Here is a 19,100-nt window from a genome sequence, read left to right as displayed (position 1 = left end):
CTATTCCTATTTTGTTGGTAGTGATATCATCAAGCTGATTCAGCATATAGAAAATTTCAAATTGGAAGTGATCATTACGTTTTAGGGGGGTTAAAAATGAATATCACATTGAAAATAACTATGTAAGAAATTAAAAACATTCAGCTGCATTGATAAGTGAATTGTAGACAACTACAGTTATCACTTATATTATGTGACACCTCCAAGGAGTTCTTACTCGTACTCCCCTACTTAATCCTCCGAAAAAAATGAAAGTTCATAAACAAGAACACAAACCTTGGAGTCTCAGGAACATACTGAAGAAAACTGATGGATTCAGCTAGAAAGGTATATGGTTAAGTGGTGTGCATATATGAAAAACAAGAACTATGGTGGATATAACATTGAGTTCTGGGAACGAAGAAAGCATACTAAAATATTTAAGCAGGTGTAAAGAAAAAAATGTAAGAGCTAAGTTATGTGTAAAAACACGTAACATTCTGATAGTATGAGGAAGGTAGCAAAATGCTCCAAGTCTATGGGGGGGGGGATAAGATATTTCGCCAGCTAATAGCTAGAATCGGTGTTTTTTCGAACAGCATTGCACAGACAGAATGTGGGGGGTGGAGGGACAAGATATGGATGTTTGTGCAATGCGGTTCTAAAAAACACTCCTAGTTGGCTGAATATTTTCCAAGCATTTTTTCGACTAATTCCCGAGTTAGTTGAACTCAAGCAAACAGGTTTTTTGTCCCGTCAATCCCATAAAATCAATGGTAGAACCCACGGGATTTCAGACATGTCCAAGCGAGAGAGAGAGAGAGATGGCAACAGTTATGTAGTTATCTCCATTGGATTACGCTTATACTTAGTAATACTCTAGTACTAGGGCAAAAACGGCCTCACCTCATGGTAAAGGAATAAATGGCTTTTGCTATTAAAGTAAATTAATAATAAAGACAAACAGTGAGAGAATGCATTAATTAGTTCCCAGGAGTAGATAGCAATACGTGAGGTAGAAAACATCAAAGCGTATGTCTCGATTAATGTGGATAATGAATCCCATGAAGTCACATTATTCGAACTTAAAATATTGATTCCAGCATGGCAGAAATAGGTAAAAAAAATAAACAAGTTATGTTTATTAACGAAATCTAAATTTTACAGTAACGGATTAAAAGAATATATATATACTTATAATTTAAATATATTGTTAAAAAAAAGTACCAATCTCACTCTAGGGGGATCGACACTCCCCGTTTCGAGGGTACAGCAGTAAAATGGTTCTGCAGGCTGGCTGATGTGGAACCAAACCTGCAAACTTCCCGATCTTTTAGGGAAAAATGCAACCACGTATATTTTGCTAGTTGATGACTGGAGGGAGACCAGATACTTCTGCTGGGGGGGGGGGGGGGACTGTTGAGGCCCCGTATGGGCAGGAGACCGACTCCCGTCTGTGTGGGTAGTTGGTTTGTGAGTCTGCCAGCTCTCACTGCGAACCGAAAGAAATGTTTTTACTGTGGATCACATAAATTTACATCAAAAAATCGCAAAAGAAAACAAATATCCAACCCACAAAGTTTCCACACCCAGCCCTTCATCAACATGGCCTAATGAACAATAAATATATAACCACAACACCAATTCTAACCAAAGAAAAGTTTCCACATCCAACCATTCACCAACATAGCATAAAGAACAATATATAAACGATGTGTACCACCACCTACAGTCATTTAAACCAGAACTACTATTCCTTGCAGAACCCCAACCGGTATCCTCAACTGCCCAAACTACACATTAAAATTACACAGCTCTTTCGTAATAAGGGTGGCACTTGAGCATTCGTGAGAACCGACATATCATGTCAGACACTGCAAATCCTTGAATTCCCCACTTTTTGATCTGCTTTGGCTCAAAAATTATCAAATCAATCTGCTCCATTCATTCAATTCCTCTAAAGCTCGACTTTATTTATACAGTAAGTATCCCCAATAGTGAGGTCATCCTTGGGGACCACAACTCATATTCAATCCTCTTCACCGATGAATCAGGAAGAGAGGCTGAGGTGTTTGCTATCAGCAATGCACTATCTCAGATCACACATTCCAACACTTCCAGGTATAATGTGGTTGTCAGTTCTCTTGGAAACTGACCTCATACAAGTCGCCACCAGTTCACAGTCGTGTCCTTTGGCACTACATTGGGATGCAGCATCATTTAGATGCTGTGTCCTCATTTGCACTGGCCGCTTCATCGGTAATTTAACATTCTGCAGCTGAACTGGATTTTTAAATCGATCAAACCAACACTTGAATTGGTCGTTTCTTCTGCTTCTATATTTTTCTTTCTTTCACGCTTTTAACATTTAAAGCTTTCACTGTTGTACTAGGATGATTCTATCATCTTTACATTTCTCTTGAAAATGTTTGCAAACCACAAAAAGTTCATTCCCCTGAGTGTTTTAAAAAATTCCATACTATAGATATAGATTCAGGTATTTCAACAACACATCCTATTTCAGAGTTGCTATGATCACATTGATGTCGTACAATCACATCAATTTTATCTGAAGGAATCTTCCTTTTTGCTTATAGTAATGAGCGCAGCTTCCTTCAAAATCGACAGTAAAATCGGAAATTATTTCATCAGTTAAAAAGCAGAACGAGTAAAAAGACATTTCATTTCCATACTTTATATAAACCGCGCTCTTTTAGGAGTTCGCTAGCCATGATATCCTGTGGCTCAGAGGTATAAATTTGCTATTCCGCTTAATGGAAAACCAGGAGCCTGTAGTTATTTTTGAAACATCATTTCTAATTGCATAAATAAATGCCTATTCTTATGCCTTTGTAAAAAAATATACAAATATGGTGTTGCATACACAGAGATATATTTAGATTTTGCAAACCACTTTGATAAATTGCCACATGATACAGTTCAGCTCCACATGTTGGAATTTAATTACGAGGGTGGTCTGAAAAGTTCTTGACTTAACAATGAAAAAACGAATTTATAATTTCAAAATTATTTTTATTTTTCAACATAATCTCCCTTAAGACATATAAGACATTTATTCCAGCGATGCTTCCGTGCCATTATCTCGTAATTATCCACCATGCTTCTCACTCCTTTGCTCATACCCTCCTTATAATTTCCAGCAATGTCCTTTTGTTCAACTCCCCTCTCCCATTCTATGAAAAATCTCTTCCATGTCTACCTGATAACTCCTGACAAGCCTATATTATTCCTCCTATTTACGAGGTTCTGCAACTTGCGTTCTCTCCAATCTGTCCTCGTACTCCACATTCCAAAGACCACTGACTACCTTTGTGAATCTTGCTAAATTTCCAGCATACCCCAAGGGTCTGTTTTATGTGCCCTTTCTAACAGATCCTCGAAAACCTAGTGACCAAATCTGTGCACAATAATCCATATGAGGCCTTATACAATGAAATTATAACCTCTATTTCTGCATGTCAGGGTTCTTCAGATTATTGCTATTACTGATATCTCTTCACAACTTGTGCAATGTGGCTCCTGAATTTCAGGTCCTAGATCTCTTGTCTCCTACACGTATATCCTACATATTCTTTTGAAATGCCTCTAGTCTCGGCAATTTCACGTACTTTGACTCGCCGGTCATCCAATACCATATTGTGCACTTGATCAATGATTTCTAGTGTTGTTACACTTTTTGGACGTCCTTCACGTGGATGATCTTCAAGGCTGGTACGGCCACGTTTGCACTCGGAAGTCCATTTCCTAATCATCAAAAACAAGGAGAAGAGTGACCATAAACTTTTATGAACTTCGAATGAATTTCTTTTGGTGTTAAACCTTCTTTTACAAAGAATTTCTTAACCGCACGATAATCAATTTCAAGGGATAAAGACAACACTTTTGCTTCAGACAGTTGTATGGAACAAACTACTTGATAGAATAACTTGCAATTTCATGTGGATACTTATGACAGATGTTCCAACTTAGAAAAAAAATTTTGCCAATATTGCCATCTATGGTCGCGGCCGAGAAATTTTCAGACCACCTTCATATAGTACATTAGATTGCTGGATTGGAGACTGAGTGTCTGATATGTATCAGCGAGTTATCTATGGAGGAGCGATATCCCAGAAGTGGAAAGTTACTAGTGGCGTACCCCAAGGATCTGTTTTACGTCCATTGCTGTTTAATTTGTATGTAAATGATATTGAGAGAGGTCTGAATGGTGATGTGCAGTTATTTGCAGATGATGCAAAGTTGGGGAGAGCTATTAGGAGTAGAGCGGATGCTGTAACTTTTCGAGAGAACTTCAATACATTGGCTGAATGGGTAAATAAGTAGGGTTGTCAATTCAATGGTGTAAGGTTTTGAAATTTGGAAAGCAGAGATGGGATGTAGAGTACACAATTGGTGGAAATATATTGGAAGACAGAGGAGATGAGAGTGATTGTAGGCAAGGGCCTATAATTTCGGGAATTTCTTGCTAAAATTGAGGACAGTGCAGCAGATAATGGGAATGCTGTGGAAGGCACTGACTTGTGTAAGAATTATTGGAAGACAGAGGAGATGAGAGTGATTGTAGGCAAGGGCCTATAATTTCGGGAATTTCTTGCTAAAATTGAGGACAGTGCAGCAGATAATGGGAATGCTGTGGAAGGCACTGACTTGTGTAAGAATACTATAGTTCACTTATATGTATGTAGTATAAGGCTTTGATTCGCCCACATATGGATTGCTGTGCACAGATTTGGTCACCTGATTTTCAATAAGATGTATTGGCCTCTAGAATGTTGAGTATGAAGAGAAATTACCAGATTTATGTTGCGGAAGTTTTGCACAGAATTATTATCTGAGATCTCCAGTGAGTCAATCACTCATCGACGAGGCTATAAATCCCACAAACCAGCTATCATACCTTTCCTTAAATTCATTTACACCAGATGTACTCACTACCCCCTAAAAGCAAACTCATGCTCACTCACTGTCCTGTGAGAGAAAAACATAACTTTTATCATTTTCTTGAATACAAATAAATTTAATTTCCATGGATGCACACGTGTTCTCTCCCCACCTTCCATATAACGAAAAAATTCATCAGATGATATCCAATAACACCCATATGCTCACTCACTGCCCTGTGAGAGGAAAAACAAACTTTTATCATTTTTTTGAATGCAAATAAATTTAACTTACATGGATGCGCACGTGTTCTCTCCCCACCTTCCATATAACAAAAAAAATTCTTCAGATGATATCCAATAACACCCATTCAAAAGTCTATAGGCCTCTATAATATCACCCCTCTTTCTCCTATTAACCAGAGTCTGCAATCCTCATACTTGTAATTTGTCCTCATAATCTAAATCCCACAATCTGGATATAATCTTTGGAACTCTTCTTTGCACAATTTCCACAGCTTCTTTATCCCCATGGAATCCGGGAGACCAAATCTGCGTACAGTAATCCAAGAGTGATCTTATCTAAGCCTTATAAAGAGGCAAAATAAATTCCTTATCCTTACATGTCAAGGTTTGCTTCAACATCGCAATTATCCTCTGAGTTGTATTTGCAACTTTTGCTTTACCTAAAAAAAAATCAGCTAACACATTTTTATTCCCGTATATATAGGGAATAGGCGAAGCCGTTTTTAGCCCTATCTAACTTTTGGAGACAGAGTGGACAGTAAAATCTCCACTGGTACCAAATCAGAGAGATAGATGACCCAAGGCTATCACTAATTAAGCGGCATGCAGTGAAGAGTGACGGCTCAACAAATGCCGCCATCTCGCGGTCCCTAACACTCGTATTTAATGTCTGAAATAATGTGGGTTCTACAGTGGATTTTCTTGAGTTTACAGGACGAAAAACCCGAGTTTCCGGGAGAAAAAACCCTCATGACCATGCCAGAGATCGACTAACTCGGGGACGGGTCGAAAAAAGGCTTAGAAAAATTTCCTCTAGTCGTCGACTAGACTCGAAATCAAGTCTTCCTTCGTGCGGCCAAGCGCCGTGATATGCAAACGCCACATTCACTGAGCTACACAGACTATGTGACCTGTGATCTTCAAATTGTTATCCACAAGTATGCCAAGATCCCTTGCCTCTTCATTGTCTTGTAGCATAACCCCGTTGATATGCCGCTGAAACTCTAATCACGCCAAAGTGCATAACTTTACACTTACTGACATTGAACTGATAGCCATTTTCGTTTGCCCAAATTTCCCCCTCTATTCAAATCATTTTGATGCTGAATATCAGCAGCATCCCTGATTGCTCTGCCTATCTTCGCATCATCGACAAACAGTTGCACATTTGATGTTAGATCCTAACTGATGTCATTAATGTATAGATTGAACAATAATGGCCCAAGGACTGAACCCTTCGGTACACCACTGGTCACCTAAAATCTGGTAGATTCACACCCACTGTGTAGCACTAATTTATATCTGTCTCTGAACGATCTCCTAATCCAAGTCAAGTGTTTATATTCCCATATTCTCTAGTTTATGCAATAGCCTTTCTTGTGGTATACTATCAAATGCCTTAGAAAAATCCAACATTATCATAGGGTGTTATTGATGATAGCTGATGAAGTGCAGCCAAGGAGAATTGAAGTTGTATCACAGGATAGTGAAAAGAGCTCATTTGAAGCTATTTGGTTTGAGAGTGAGACTGGCAGAACAAAATATACAGTTGGGTGCTGCTACAGACCAGGTGATGGAATAGATGGTGGAGACAGTATGCATAAACAAATTGATGAAATGAGTGGAAGGAGGGTAATTATTATAGAGGATTTCAACTATGGTAACAATGATTGGAAGGAGGAGAGGACATATGTGAGGAAGGAAATGGATTTTATTCAATTATTAAGGGATAACTATCTGAGACAGCATGTAAGTGAAAATACTAGGGGTGTGCGAGTGCTTGACCTGGTAATAGCATCTGAGAATTTGACTGTAATGAATATGACCATGTTGCCACCTATTGGTGAGAGTGATCATAAGGTCTTGACCTGGGAGGTGGCTAAAGGTGTGGAATTTTCGATTAAGACAGGGTATATGTGGAATTACCGTACTGGCAAGTATGACAAGCTTAGGAGATTGTTTGGATCAGTGCCATGGCATGCACAACTGCAAGGGCTGGATGTTGATAGAGCATGGGAAGTGGTCAAGGAGCATTTACAGGAGGTTATGGCTGATTGTATACCTAGGGTCGAATAGTAAAACAAGCAGGGGTTAAATGGATGAATAACACCATTAAGCTTGAGCTGCAGAAAAGAAAACTGTGGAGGGAATTTAAAGAGAAAGGTGACCCGCAGGCCAGAAGGGTAAAGAGTGTGGTAAAAAAAGCAAAAGTGGATTATGAAAGGAAACTAGCTATGCAAGCTTCTGTATGCGAGTTCTTTACCAAACAGTTCTTTCAATATGCTGCAAGCAAGAAAAAAAAACTGTACACGGAAAAATGATTTTAAGGAATGACAATGGTAAGGAGGTCACTGAATCAGTCGATATAGTGGAGTTACTGAGCAAGCACTTTGCAAAAGTATATCATCCAATTGGTGACATTGAAAAAATGAAAGAGCCATTAGTTTATACGGGAATTGTGATGAATGAAGTGGAAGTGAATAGTCTATTACAGAACCTTAATGTGAATACATCTGTGGGATTGAATGGTATACCGGCAAGGGTCTTGCATGAAGCGGCTAAAGAATTATCAGTGCCCTTGACCACGTTGGTTAATCTGAGTCTTGGGTCTGGTTTATTCCCGAAGGTGTGGAAAATAGTTCCACTGCATAAAGGAGGATCCAAGAATATGGTTGCAAATTATCGACTGATCAGCATATCAGGAGTCGTTGTCAAGGTCTTGGAGAAAGCAGTCAAGGGAAAAATACAGGAATGGATTGATGAAAATGAGATTCTGTACAGCGGACAGCATGGCTTTGTGAAGGGTAGATCATGCTTCAGTAACTTGCTCAAGTTTTATAACACGGTGACGGCTGAACTGGACAAGGGTAATGGGTTTACAGTGGTACTGCTGGACCTGGCAAAGGCATTTGACAGGATACCACGTGGAATTCTAATCTGTAAACTACAACATATGGGAATGGATATAGGGTTGGTGAGATGGATAGGTGGGTGGTTGATGGAGAGATATCAAAGAGTAATTTATTCAGGAGTAGAGTTCAAAAGACGGCCTCTGACTAGTGATATGCAACAGGGTTCTGTTCTTGGACCACTGCTGTTTAATTTGTTCATTAATGATATAGGAAAGGATCTAAGAGGAACAGTTCATTTGTTTGCTGATGATGCAAAGTTGGGTAGGGCAATAGTGAATGCAGAAGATGTCAAAATCTTGCAGGACGACTTGGATAGATTGGAGTTCTGGACTAAGGAGAATGGATGTGAATTTAATGTGACAAAATGTAAGGTTATGCATTTTGGGGTGAAAAGATTAGCAGCAGTATACCACATTGGTGGAACTGTACTCCAGGAGATTGACGAGGCCAGGGATTTGGGAGTGTTGTTGGGTAGGGAGATGAAGTTTAGGGGGGGCACATTGCAAAAGTAGCGAAATCAGCTCATCTACTCACTTGGTTGTTGAAAAATACCTCGACGAGCAAAGACAAGCAAGTTATTGTACCTCTGTACCGAGCCTTAATAAGACCTCATCTCGACTAACTACTGTGGCCAGATTTGGTCACCTAGATTCCTTCATGGGGAGGAGGTGGAGAGGATCCAGAGACGAGTGACTAAAATGATAGCAGGTCTATGGAATGAACCATATGAGAATAGGTTGAAGATTTGTGGGTTGCAGAAATTGGTTGATAGGTGGAAAAGTGGAGATATGATTGAGACATTCAAATTGCTAAAGGGTTTCTATAGGATTAATTCAGAGGATATTTTTGAGATCAGGACTGGTGGTGGGAGAACTAGGGAGACATCTGTAGAAGCTGGGAAAGAGTGTGGTTAGCAGGGGTGTTAGAGCTAGGTTCTTTACTTTTAGAGTGGTAAATGAGTGGAATAAGCTGCCGGTCTGTTGTGGGTGCTATGACAGTGAATGAGTTCAAGGCAAGGTATGATAGATACTGTGAGAATGTCATATAGTTGTGTGGACATGATGTTTACGGCCTCCCACGATGAGTCTAAGGACTCCCTGGAGTCGCCAGTAATAATAATAATAGTGTATCCATTCCCCTTATCCAACTCGGCCATAGCATTATTATAAAATATATGAGCAAATTGCTAAAACATGACCTCCTTTTAGTAAACCCATGCTATTTCTTGCAGAGTATAGCAGGTTTGTCTACCCATTTCTGTATGCGAGTTCTTTACCAACTTCTAAAATTTTCATTACTACACAAGCGATACTGATTCCTCGGTAGTTGGACACATCAGCTTTTGCACCACCTTTGTACAATGGAACCATCATACATTCCATCCATTCTTGAGCTGAGACTCAAGTAATACAAGCATGTGAAAGGCCTAGCCAATTCGGCTGAACATTCCTTTAGCAAACGGGCAGATATTTCATCTGTCCCTATAGACAAATTCTTATTCAGGTTATGTAACAGCCTTTCAACCTCATTTTCATGAACCTCTAACTCTTCATCCAGGGTAACCTGTTCAGCATGGGTGATATATCTTAGCAACGTGAGCACTCATTAAATGAACAATCTCATTAGCTTGCAACTCGAGTACCATCTGCATTCAGTAAAGTTATTCTTCCACATTCATTCTTTCTTTTGCTTGCGGCATAAGATAAAATTCTTTTGGATTGCCTTTAGCTTGCAGGGCCAGTTTCTTTTCATGATGCGATTAGCTTTCCTCACAATACTCGTTACTTTTCTGGTCTGAGCTTTATATATTTGATAAGTCCTCTCACAATATTCTTTCCACATCATCTTCGTCTTGTGGATTTCTTGCTTAATAAGGTTGCACATCCATTTCACTCCCAATCTATTTATTCTTCAAACACTTGGGATACATTCAGATTCAAAGATTTCCATGCGTTGTTGACATTTTTTCATTCAGTAACTGATACCATGGACCAAAGATATTTATCTAAGTTGATCATAATTTCCAGTTTTGTAGTTCAGCATGTAATCTGTTTTAATCGGAGCATCAATACAATGATATTCTTCCCAAGCACAGTATGATCCCTGTCATCAATTGGTGGTAAAATAGCCATATTCTTAACAGGGACCCCCTTCTGACGGTAGGAGCAAATCCAACACTCTTTAACCTCGAGTTCCTTCTTTCACATGCTGCTTGAGAAAGTTGTCTGGCAACAATTTCTCTTCTTTCTTATATTTTTTTTTCTATCCAATCAATGTTTGGAAAATTAGTTCACCCATAATGATCATTCGTTTGATATCCACAAGGCTGTTGCCGATGCATCTCTTCGTCCTCTGCAACTGAGCCGCTAGGTCTGGAGCAACACCCCACCATATAAAATAATAAATTTCATTCTGTTAACCTCCACTTCACACCAGAGAGACTCAAACTCACCACTACATGGGACATTACCAACATTGTTTTCTTGTGTTTCTAAGTTATCTGATATCATTAGTAGCACTCCTCCTCTCCTATATCTTCTGTCATTCCTAATAATAGTATACCCATTACACTCTATCCCAGTTACCATATCTGATTCTGATAACCAGGTTTCAGTAGTGCCAACAATCTTAAGCCACATCGTATTCAATAAAGCAACGAATTCAACTCCTTTCTGCCTAATGCTCCTGGCATTTGTGTACAGACATAATAAATTACCACCTAGGATATTCTTATAGTTAGATATACAATCTATTTGGTCTTTTTCTAGAATTTTCTCTCAACAGACATACTTAAAAGGTGGGAAACCAAAGCATATTTTTCCACCCCTTCGCCACATACCTAATGTTCGAAGATTCATATCTTTATCACGTTTGCATACCATAGCTGAACTTTCACACACATTTTCCCCATTCCTCCCTTGATCTAGTTTCCCTGACTTTGCATTAGGACTCATGCCAAGAATTAATTTCTCCAGGCTCTTCATGCCAAATGAATACAAGTGCAGACCATCCTTTTTAGACAAATTTTTTCTGCCACCAAACAAAATGGATGCGAGTTTTACAAACTCACATTCATTTCTTCTACAGAGCCTGCGCGTGAATCATCATCCTCCTGAACTCAGTAATGTCATATCTTGCTAATAATCCTCTTTTTATTCTCAGATTTCTTTCTCCCTTCTTCCCACAGACCTTTCATATCTTCTCTCATACTATGTTTGCCACTACTTAAATTATTAGTACCTACCAGAACTACCATCTCTTTTACTTTTCTATTTTCGTTTTCAATTACGTTTGTCATATTTTTAATTTTCTTCCCAAAAACTAGAAATGTTGACTCCCTCGGCAAGCATAAATTTTAAAATTGAGTCACCATATCATATCACCTCTTAGATTTTAACTGACTTATCTTGTTATTAATATTATGATTAACAAGTTCAGTACTTTTCTTGCTGTTCTTGTTCTGATCCTTTTTTTTTATATTGTGTCTGTGTTTAGTCAAACGTTTTTCCACCTTTTCCAATGAGCAAAGATAAGAGCACAAGAGACCATCTCTGGAAGCTGCATAAGAAGAGTGTGAGCAAGAGGATGAGGAGCAAGTATTTAAGTCTCCAAAATAAAATTTTATATAAGCATTCTGGCATACTTATATAAGAATAACGAGTGTCGGGTATAAATTTATCTACCAGTTCAGTGGATTAGCCACATGTCTAATATCTACAAGATACCGTGCCAAATTTTCCTGCATTGTTGCAAATGGCACCAATTATAAACTACACTTCCTAATTGCTTTGTTAAAATTCTATGGAGCAGAGAAAGCTTATCAAAAGTTTCTATTAAGTCTGTATGTAGATGCTCTTAGAATATTACAAAGTAACAAAGCTACCTGCAAAAGTAACTAAACAAGTTATGGGAAGGGTGGTAAGAATAAAGAAATAAACAAATGTGCTAATGCCAAATTGAGTAAGTACACATACCGGCCACTGAATTAGAAACTAATACAGTAGTTTCCGTATAGGAATAAGACTGCAGATCCTTTTCAATATCTCACCAAACTATCCCAGGGCATAGTTTGGTGAGATATAGTTTACGAACAGCCTTCATTAAATGCTTTGGTCAACTGCTGCACACAGGAAGTGTTGTTTGTCTATACAAGCCTTCTCAGAAGACGGCGAGCTCGTTCCTCACAGTCTTATGACCAAGATTATGCTTCTTGGACGACCAATTTGGGTTATTTTTCTGCTGATTAAACACCCGGAATATCTCACTTTTTGAGAAACCAGCCATATCTGCCATTTTCAAAATCGTGGATCAAGCTAAACAGGCTCACAATAAGCACTTTATTAAACTCCGAGATCTGCTTTTTTTTTTCATTTTGATCAACACTTGATTACTGATTAGCAGCATTCTTAGTTGCTTAGAGCAAGTAACGTTTACGTACATCTGCAAAAAACGTTTCTAATTCAGTGGCCAATAGGTGAAGCCCTTTAACCTTGATGTATTTGAAAACTTGTGGCCCAGACTATCTCAAATCTTACCCATTACTTACTAGTCTAAGAAACTATCAATGATTTTCATACGCATCTGGGGAGTATGGTAGACAGCTGCAGTTCTCGTGAACCCTGATATCGATACTATATATTGTCTGAAAGAACACGAGTATCTCTAAGTGGTGAATAGAATCGAACTTACGACTTTCTTCTATACCCATGTGATGAGCAAAGAAATAAGTACCAGCCAGCAAAATATACCTTAGAAATGAAGGAGAGTACTGTTAAAAGGGCTCACAGATGATAAACGTAGCGTTAAAACTGAGATATTCCAGATGTCTCCGTGACAATATGTTAGAAAAGGCAGCTGCAAGAAACGTGTTATTCAGCCAGAAATGCTCAAGCATCACAGCTTTGCAATAGCTGCACTGTATGATTCAATTCGAATAGCAGACAATTACTGGCTCTCTTAATACCACAGATAAAAATTGAAATAACACTGAACGAGAGAAATTTCTTGAGTTATACGCGCATACTTGAGAAGAGACTAAGCAAAATTTGGAAGAGAAACTTAGGCAAGAACTAGATTCACCAGAAACAGCATTTGTCAAGGATTATATTTTTACCTTATATAGTTGAAATATCATGCGATTATAACAAGTACTTGTGTTTGTGCTTTCAAGCCAAATCCTGAGTGTATATGATAAATAGCGGCTGTTTATGCATCAGACAGAACCAGTATATTTTCCTGTAAAGGTATGGATGTTATATTCTATTTTATTATGCTAGAATAGGATACCACACTTCTGCAGAAGTTCGTTATGTCACAGTACCTTTAATTCTCTATCCATTAACCTTTGTGGAAACCATTTCTCACCATATTTGCATACAGTGATTACTTTATCTAATGCACATCTCGCTTCCTTTTATTAGGGGGTGAATGCACACCTAAGTGAATTCCTGTCATGTACTCTTCAATATTTCTGTAGCACCTCAAAAACCTATAGGGTTTGTCTTTAGACACTGTATTGAAGCTGCTTTTAATACTTATACTTTAATGATGTAATCCATGGGAAACTCTCAAGCAGTGTCCAAGAAATCGGCTCTTTTCAAAAATAATGATATGCCATCCTATTAGATTCAAATAAATTCTCATAGCATGTGAATTGCTGACATACTTTACATCATAACACATTCTGAGCTTTGTTAAATTGGCGCATAAAACTCGGTCACATATCTATTGTTAGTTTATCAGAAAAGCGTTTCCTTCTAAAAAAAAACTAGTTTTTATGACACCACCCATAAACCTATTGAACATTAGTACCATGGATGTTTGTTTGAGATTGTTTGTACATTTTCAAACAATCTGCTCATCATCCTTATCAAAAAACAGGAATCATAAAATGGTTAATTCAACGAGCTAGAACTAATTGCTGAACTCCCCACGAATTACAGAAAGAACTTTCCACTATCAAACATTACATGAAATTAAATGGCTCCAAAAAGACTACACATCTGTTCGATCCCTACAATCCTATCCAGACCAACAAAATATCAATACGTCGATTTCCAATTCTATATATTTTTCAGGAATTTCAGAAGCAATTTCAAGAATTCTGAAGAAATATGATTTAACAGCCACTTATATCCTTATAGGGTGGCTTACAGGGTAGTTTGTAAACTCCAGGCAGAGAGAGAAGAGGGAGCTGATCTTTCGTAGAACGGATACGGGTAGCAAGTTTGTGGTGGGGCTAATATGCTGTGTGTAGGTTGTACTTTTTTAGTATCTTGGCTATTTTTTCAACTGTGCCACGGATGTAAGGTATGGTGATGGCATTTTTAAAATCTTGTTGACGAGAAGGACGGGGAATGGGGAAGGAACTGATTTTTTTTTTTTTTTTGATACTGTGTTCGCTGTAGCCATTAGAGAGGAAAGTGCTGTGTATGTGGTTAAGCTCAGTAGTGACGGCGGTTCCACTGGAACAAAGATTGTGGGCTCTCTTGGTAAGAGTTTTAATAATGCCATATTGTTGAGAGGGGTGGTGGTGGGAGAGTTTGTGAATGTATCTGCCTGTGTGTGTGGGTTTTCTGTATACAGTGAAGGCAAGTGTATCATTAGGCAGGCGTGTGACTAAGGTGTCTACGAAGGGTAAACAATTGTTCTTTTCCTTTTCCATAGTAAACTGGATTCTTAGTTTACTATGGAAAAGGAAAAGAACAATTGTTTTCCATAGTAAACTGGATTCTTAGTTTACTATGGAAAAGAACAATTGTTTACCCTTCGTAGACACCTTAGTCACACGCCTGCCTAATGATACACTTGCCTTCACTGTATACAGAAAACCCACACACACAGGCAGATACATTCACAAACTCTCCCACCACCACCACCACCCCTCTCAACAATATGGCATTATTAAAACTCTTACCAAGAGAGCCCACAATCTTTGTTCCAGTGGAACCACCCTCAACTACTGAGCTTAACCACATACACAGCACTTTCCTCTCCAATGGCTACAGCGAACACAGTATCAAAAAAATAATCAGTTCCTCCCCCATTCCCCGTCAACAAGATTTTAAAAATGCCATCACCATACCTTACATCCGTGGCACATCTGAAAAAATAGCCAAGATACTAAAAAAGTACAACCTACACACAGCATATAAGCCCCACCGCAAACTTGCTACCCTTATCCGTTCTATGAAAGATCAGCTCCCTCCTCTCTCTCTGCCTGGAGTTTACAAAGTACCCTGTTCCTGTAAGCTGGCATACTTTGGACAGACAGGCAGATCAGTATCCATCTGCCTGAGGAACACAAGTCTTACATCTGTAAACACAACTATGGCCATTCAGGCTTGGCAGACCATGTTTTGGACACTACCCACAGGGTATCATGGAAGAAAACCACCATGCTCCACCACAGCAAATTCAAGAGAGACTTTTCTTAGAAGCAGCAGCAGCTCTCAAAAACAAACCAAATCTTAATACGGTTGCATTAAGCTTCCGAAGATTTGGGAAACACTCATCACCAGAGGTCCCACCTTACATTCCAGGCCACCTACTACTGCCCTTAGAGGGCGCTCCACCTAGATAGGACTTTAGTGTCACCCACGTGGTTGAGCTTAGTATTGTATGTTATTTGTGTGCATGTTACATTAATTGTTTTGTAATCCCCGTAGATGTCCTAGTGACTAGGACGAAATATAGGAAGTATTAAATTCTATTTTAATTCTTTTTGAGTGTTGTAAAAAATCCATTAAGCCTCCAACATGATGTCCTCACAGCACTTAAGCCTCTACACACGAAAACTAAATTCTAAACCTAAAATCTAAAAACTAAATAACTTTAATTAGAAAAAAAATGGATTTTCTTTATTGTGGATAACTACAAAAATAAACCTACTAGTTTTCTCCAAAAAAACTTGTGGCTTTGGGGTAAAAAATACATAAAATTACTAAAACATGGTATGTAGGAAACAATACAATATAAATTGACAAACCACATTTGAGGCAGCATGTGTTATCTACCATTAATGTGTTGTGTGCAGATAGGTGGTTGAAAAGTTGAAGTCCAACATGCATTGTATGATGTCTACCAAATTTATTGAATTTAACAGCTAAGTGTGAACTGCAAAAACTATGTGATATAGTAAAAACTCATTAGCATTATAAGAGTTAGAAACTATAATTTGAAAAGTAGAAAAAATAAAGAAAAAATATGAAGTGTAACCTGCAATCTTCTGATCAACTATTTTATGCATCACTGTATGTTTCTGTATACTTTAGTTGCAACTATATGCAGGTTTTCTTTTTAACATTATTAAAAATGTAATGTTCTCTTGTATTGAATATATGAAAAATTCATTATTTTTTCTCCAAATTAGTTTATCTTCCAGAATTTCAATTCTAAGCAATTCTAACTGCATCAATTCGACTTACAACTTGGTCTTTTCTGAGTCTCATTCCTGACATCTTGGTATCCAGCACCTGCTTTACTCATCTTTCCTTTCCCATTCTGTTTAAGTGACCACACTTGAGATAAGTTCTACTTGCACATTCCTGAATTATCAAGTTCTCCTTCCTAATATCTTCATTTTGAATACAATTATGCCACTGATGTCATCTGTTCGCTCCTCTAATTTTTCTCAGCCCACACTCAATATCAATAACTGTCTTGTATACTGATAGTTTAGTTTTTTCTAATTTCTTTCTATTCCATATAAATTTCTTTAGTTGACACCCCACCATAACAGCTTTACTAATTCTATCTATTGCCATCTTCACTCAGAATGCAGTTTGAAGGGTTTTTTTTTTTTTTTACATTGCTGCATATATTTTCAGTTATTGTCTTTTATTAGTGTTTTCATGCCATATCTGTTACAGAAGTTATTCAATTTAGTTAAGAAATCTTTCAAACTTATACTGGATTTATTTAAGAGTACAGAATCATCTACATAAAGTAAAGAGCTGAGATTTAACATTTCCAATTTAGGTTTAATGCCATTTCCCCTCATAATGTAATCCACACAAATGATGAATAACAGGGGCAATAAAATTCACCCTTGTCTCACACCTAATTTTACATCAAACCATCTTCCTATACCTCCTTCAATTCTAACCTGCTGACTTACAATTCAAACAGACTATACTGTTCCATTTACACCATATAATTAAAGCGTTTTGAACAGTTTTTCTTCGCACCTTGTCATATGCCTTTTCCAAATCTACAAAACTTAAAAACAGATTCTTGTGATATTCCAATGATTTCTCAACTATTCACCACAAAGTAAAAATTTCGACAAATATTTGGCCTGAATCCCACTTGTTCTTCTCCAAGTTTCAGTTCCACAATTTTTCTTAACCTTTTCTCAAGTGTGCTTGCATCAATCTATGATGAACACCAGTAGGGAAATTCCTCTGTTTAATTCACACATTGTTTTATTTCCCCTTTATAGATAGTTATTACTATGAGAGCTGTACTCCCACCACCTGGAATTTGCCTTTTTGAATTATGCAGTATAGCCATTGTAAAACCATTTTACCTCCTCTGCACATCAGCATATTTGGTCAAACATCTATCCTATCTGCCTTCCCACGCTTCAGTATGTTTGTAACTTAGGCTTTTTCTAGCTCAAGTATCGATGTGTACTTTTGATTGCATTCTTCTTGAATAGTGCCTATCGTTGTTTTGCCAGATACATATTACACAACATAAGACAAAACTTAATCAGCTCTCACTATAAAAACTACTGAAAAGTCAAAGCTTCACAGCAACAATGCATTTTACTACAGTGAACCAGATTCTATTTGTATGGTCGCTATGAATTTACTACAAGGTTGTAGTAAATTCATAGGATTTGAGTGTATTTGTCTGCTTTACTTCTTTGCATACTTTTCTTTATGTAAAAGGTGGTTATGTGATAACAGAATTAATATCCTTTCTTTTCCAGCAGTGCAACATACCACTTAGTCAATAAATGATTAAGGTAAGTCCACCTGTACAGTTCCTTCTATGCAACGAAGATTAGCAGTTTTTTTTTTTTTTTAGCTATAGTGGAGATTTGTGAGTACTTTTCCTCAAGATGCCCGATGCATCATTAGTGAAATATCAACAAAAAGAACTTTTTCTTTGTGTGTTATCTGCAGTTATGTCTAATGTATGTTGAATGTGGACAACAAATATGCCCACATTAAACATACAAGTCTTTCTGAAAAAAATAAATAAATAAAATAGTACCTTGACACATTTTTGCACTTTAGCATATCAGGTAAACAATCTAAAGATATATTATCTGAAACCCCGAAGGAGTCAAGGGATGCTATAAATTCCCCAAATCAGTGTCATGCCTTCTCTTAAATTCATTCACACTAGATGTACTCATTACCCCTAAAAGCAAACTATTCTCCTCACTAACCACTCTGAAAGAAAAACCTAGCTCTTACCCCATTCTTGACTGACTGCGAACAAACTTAAGTTTCATGGATGCCCCTGTGTTTTCTCCCCACATTCATATAACGAAAAATTTCATCAGACAATATCCTATAACATCAATTCAGAAGTTTATAGACTTCTATCATATCACCCCCTCTTTCTTCTGTTAATCAGTCTGTAATTCACATACTTGCAATCAGTTCTCATAATCTGGATATAATCTTTGTAACTCTTCTTTGCACCCTTTCAAAAGTTTCTTTATCCCCTTGGAACCCAGGAGACCAAATCTATGCACAATAATCTAGGTGTGGTCTTATCAAGGCCTCATAAAGAGGCAAAATGACTTCCTTATCCTTACATGTCAGAGTTCGCTTCAACATCACAATTATCCTCTGAGTTGTATTTGCAACTTTTGCTATGTGACCTTTGAACTTCAAATTCCTATCCACCATAATGCCAATATCCCTAGCCTCATCAGTTTCTTGTAGCATAACCCTGCCAATATAATATGGCACTGGAAATCTCATCATGCCAAAGTGTTTAACTTTACACTTACTAACATTAAACTGACTGCCATTTTCTTTTGCCCAAATTTCTAACATGTTCAGATCGCACACACACGCATATATATATATATATATGA

Source organism: Typopeltis vanoorti, chromosome 17, assembly GCF_054136105.1.
Source record: "Typopeltis vanoorti isolate ZY-2024b chromosome 17, IOZ_Tvanoo_1.0, whole genome shotgun sequence".
In the NCBI taxonomy this organism is placed as follows: domain Eukaryota; kingdom Metazoa; phylum Arthropoda; class Arachnida; order Uropygi; family Thelyphonidae; genus Typopeltis; species Typopeltis vanoorti.
This window is presented reverse-complemented; position numbering follows the sequence as displayed.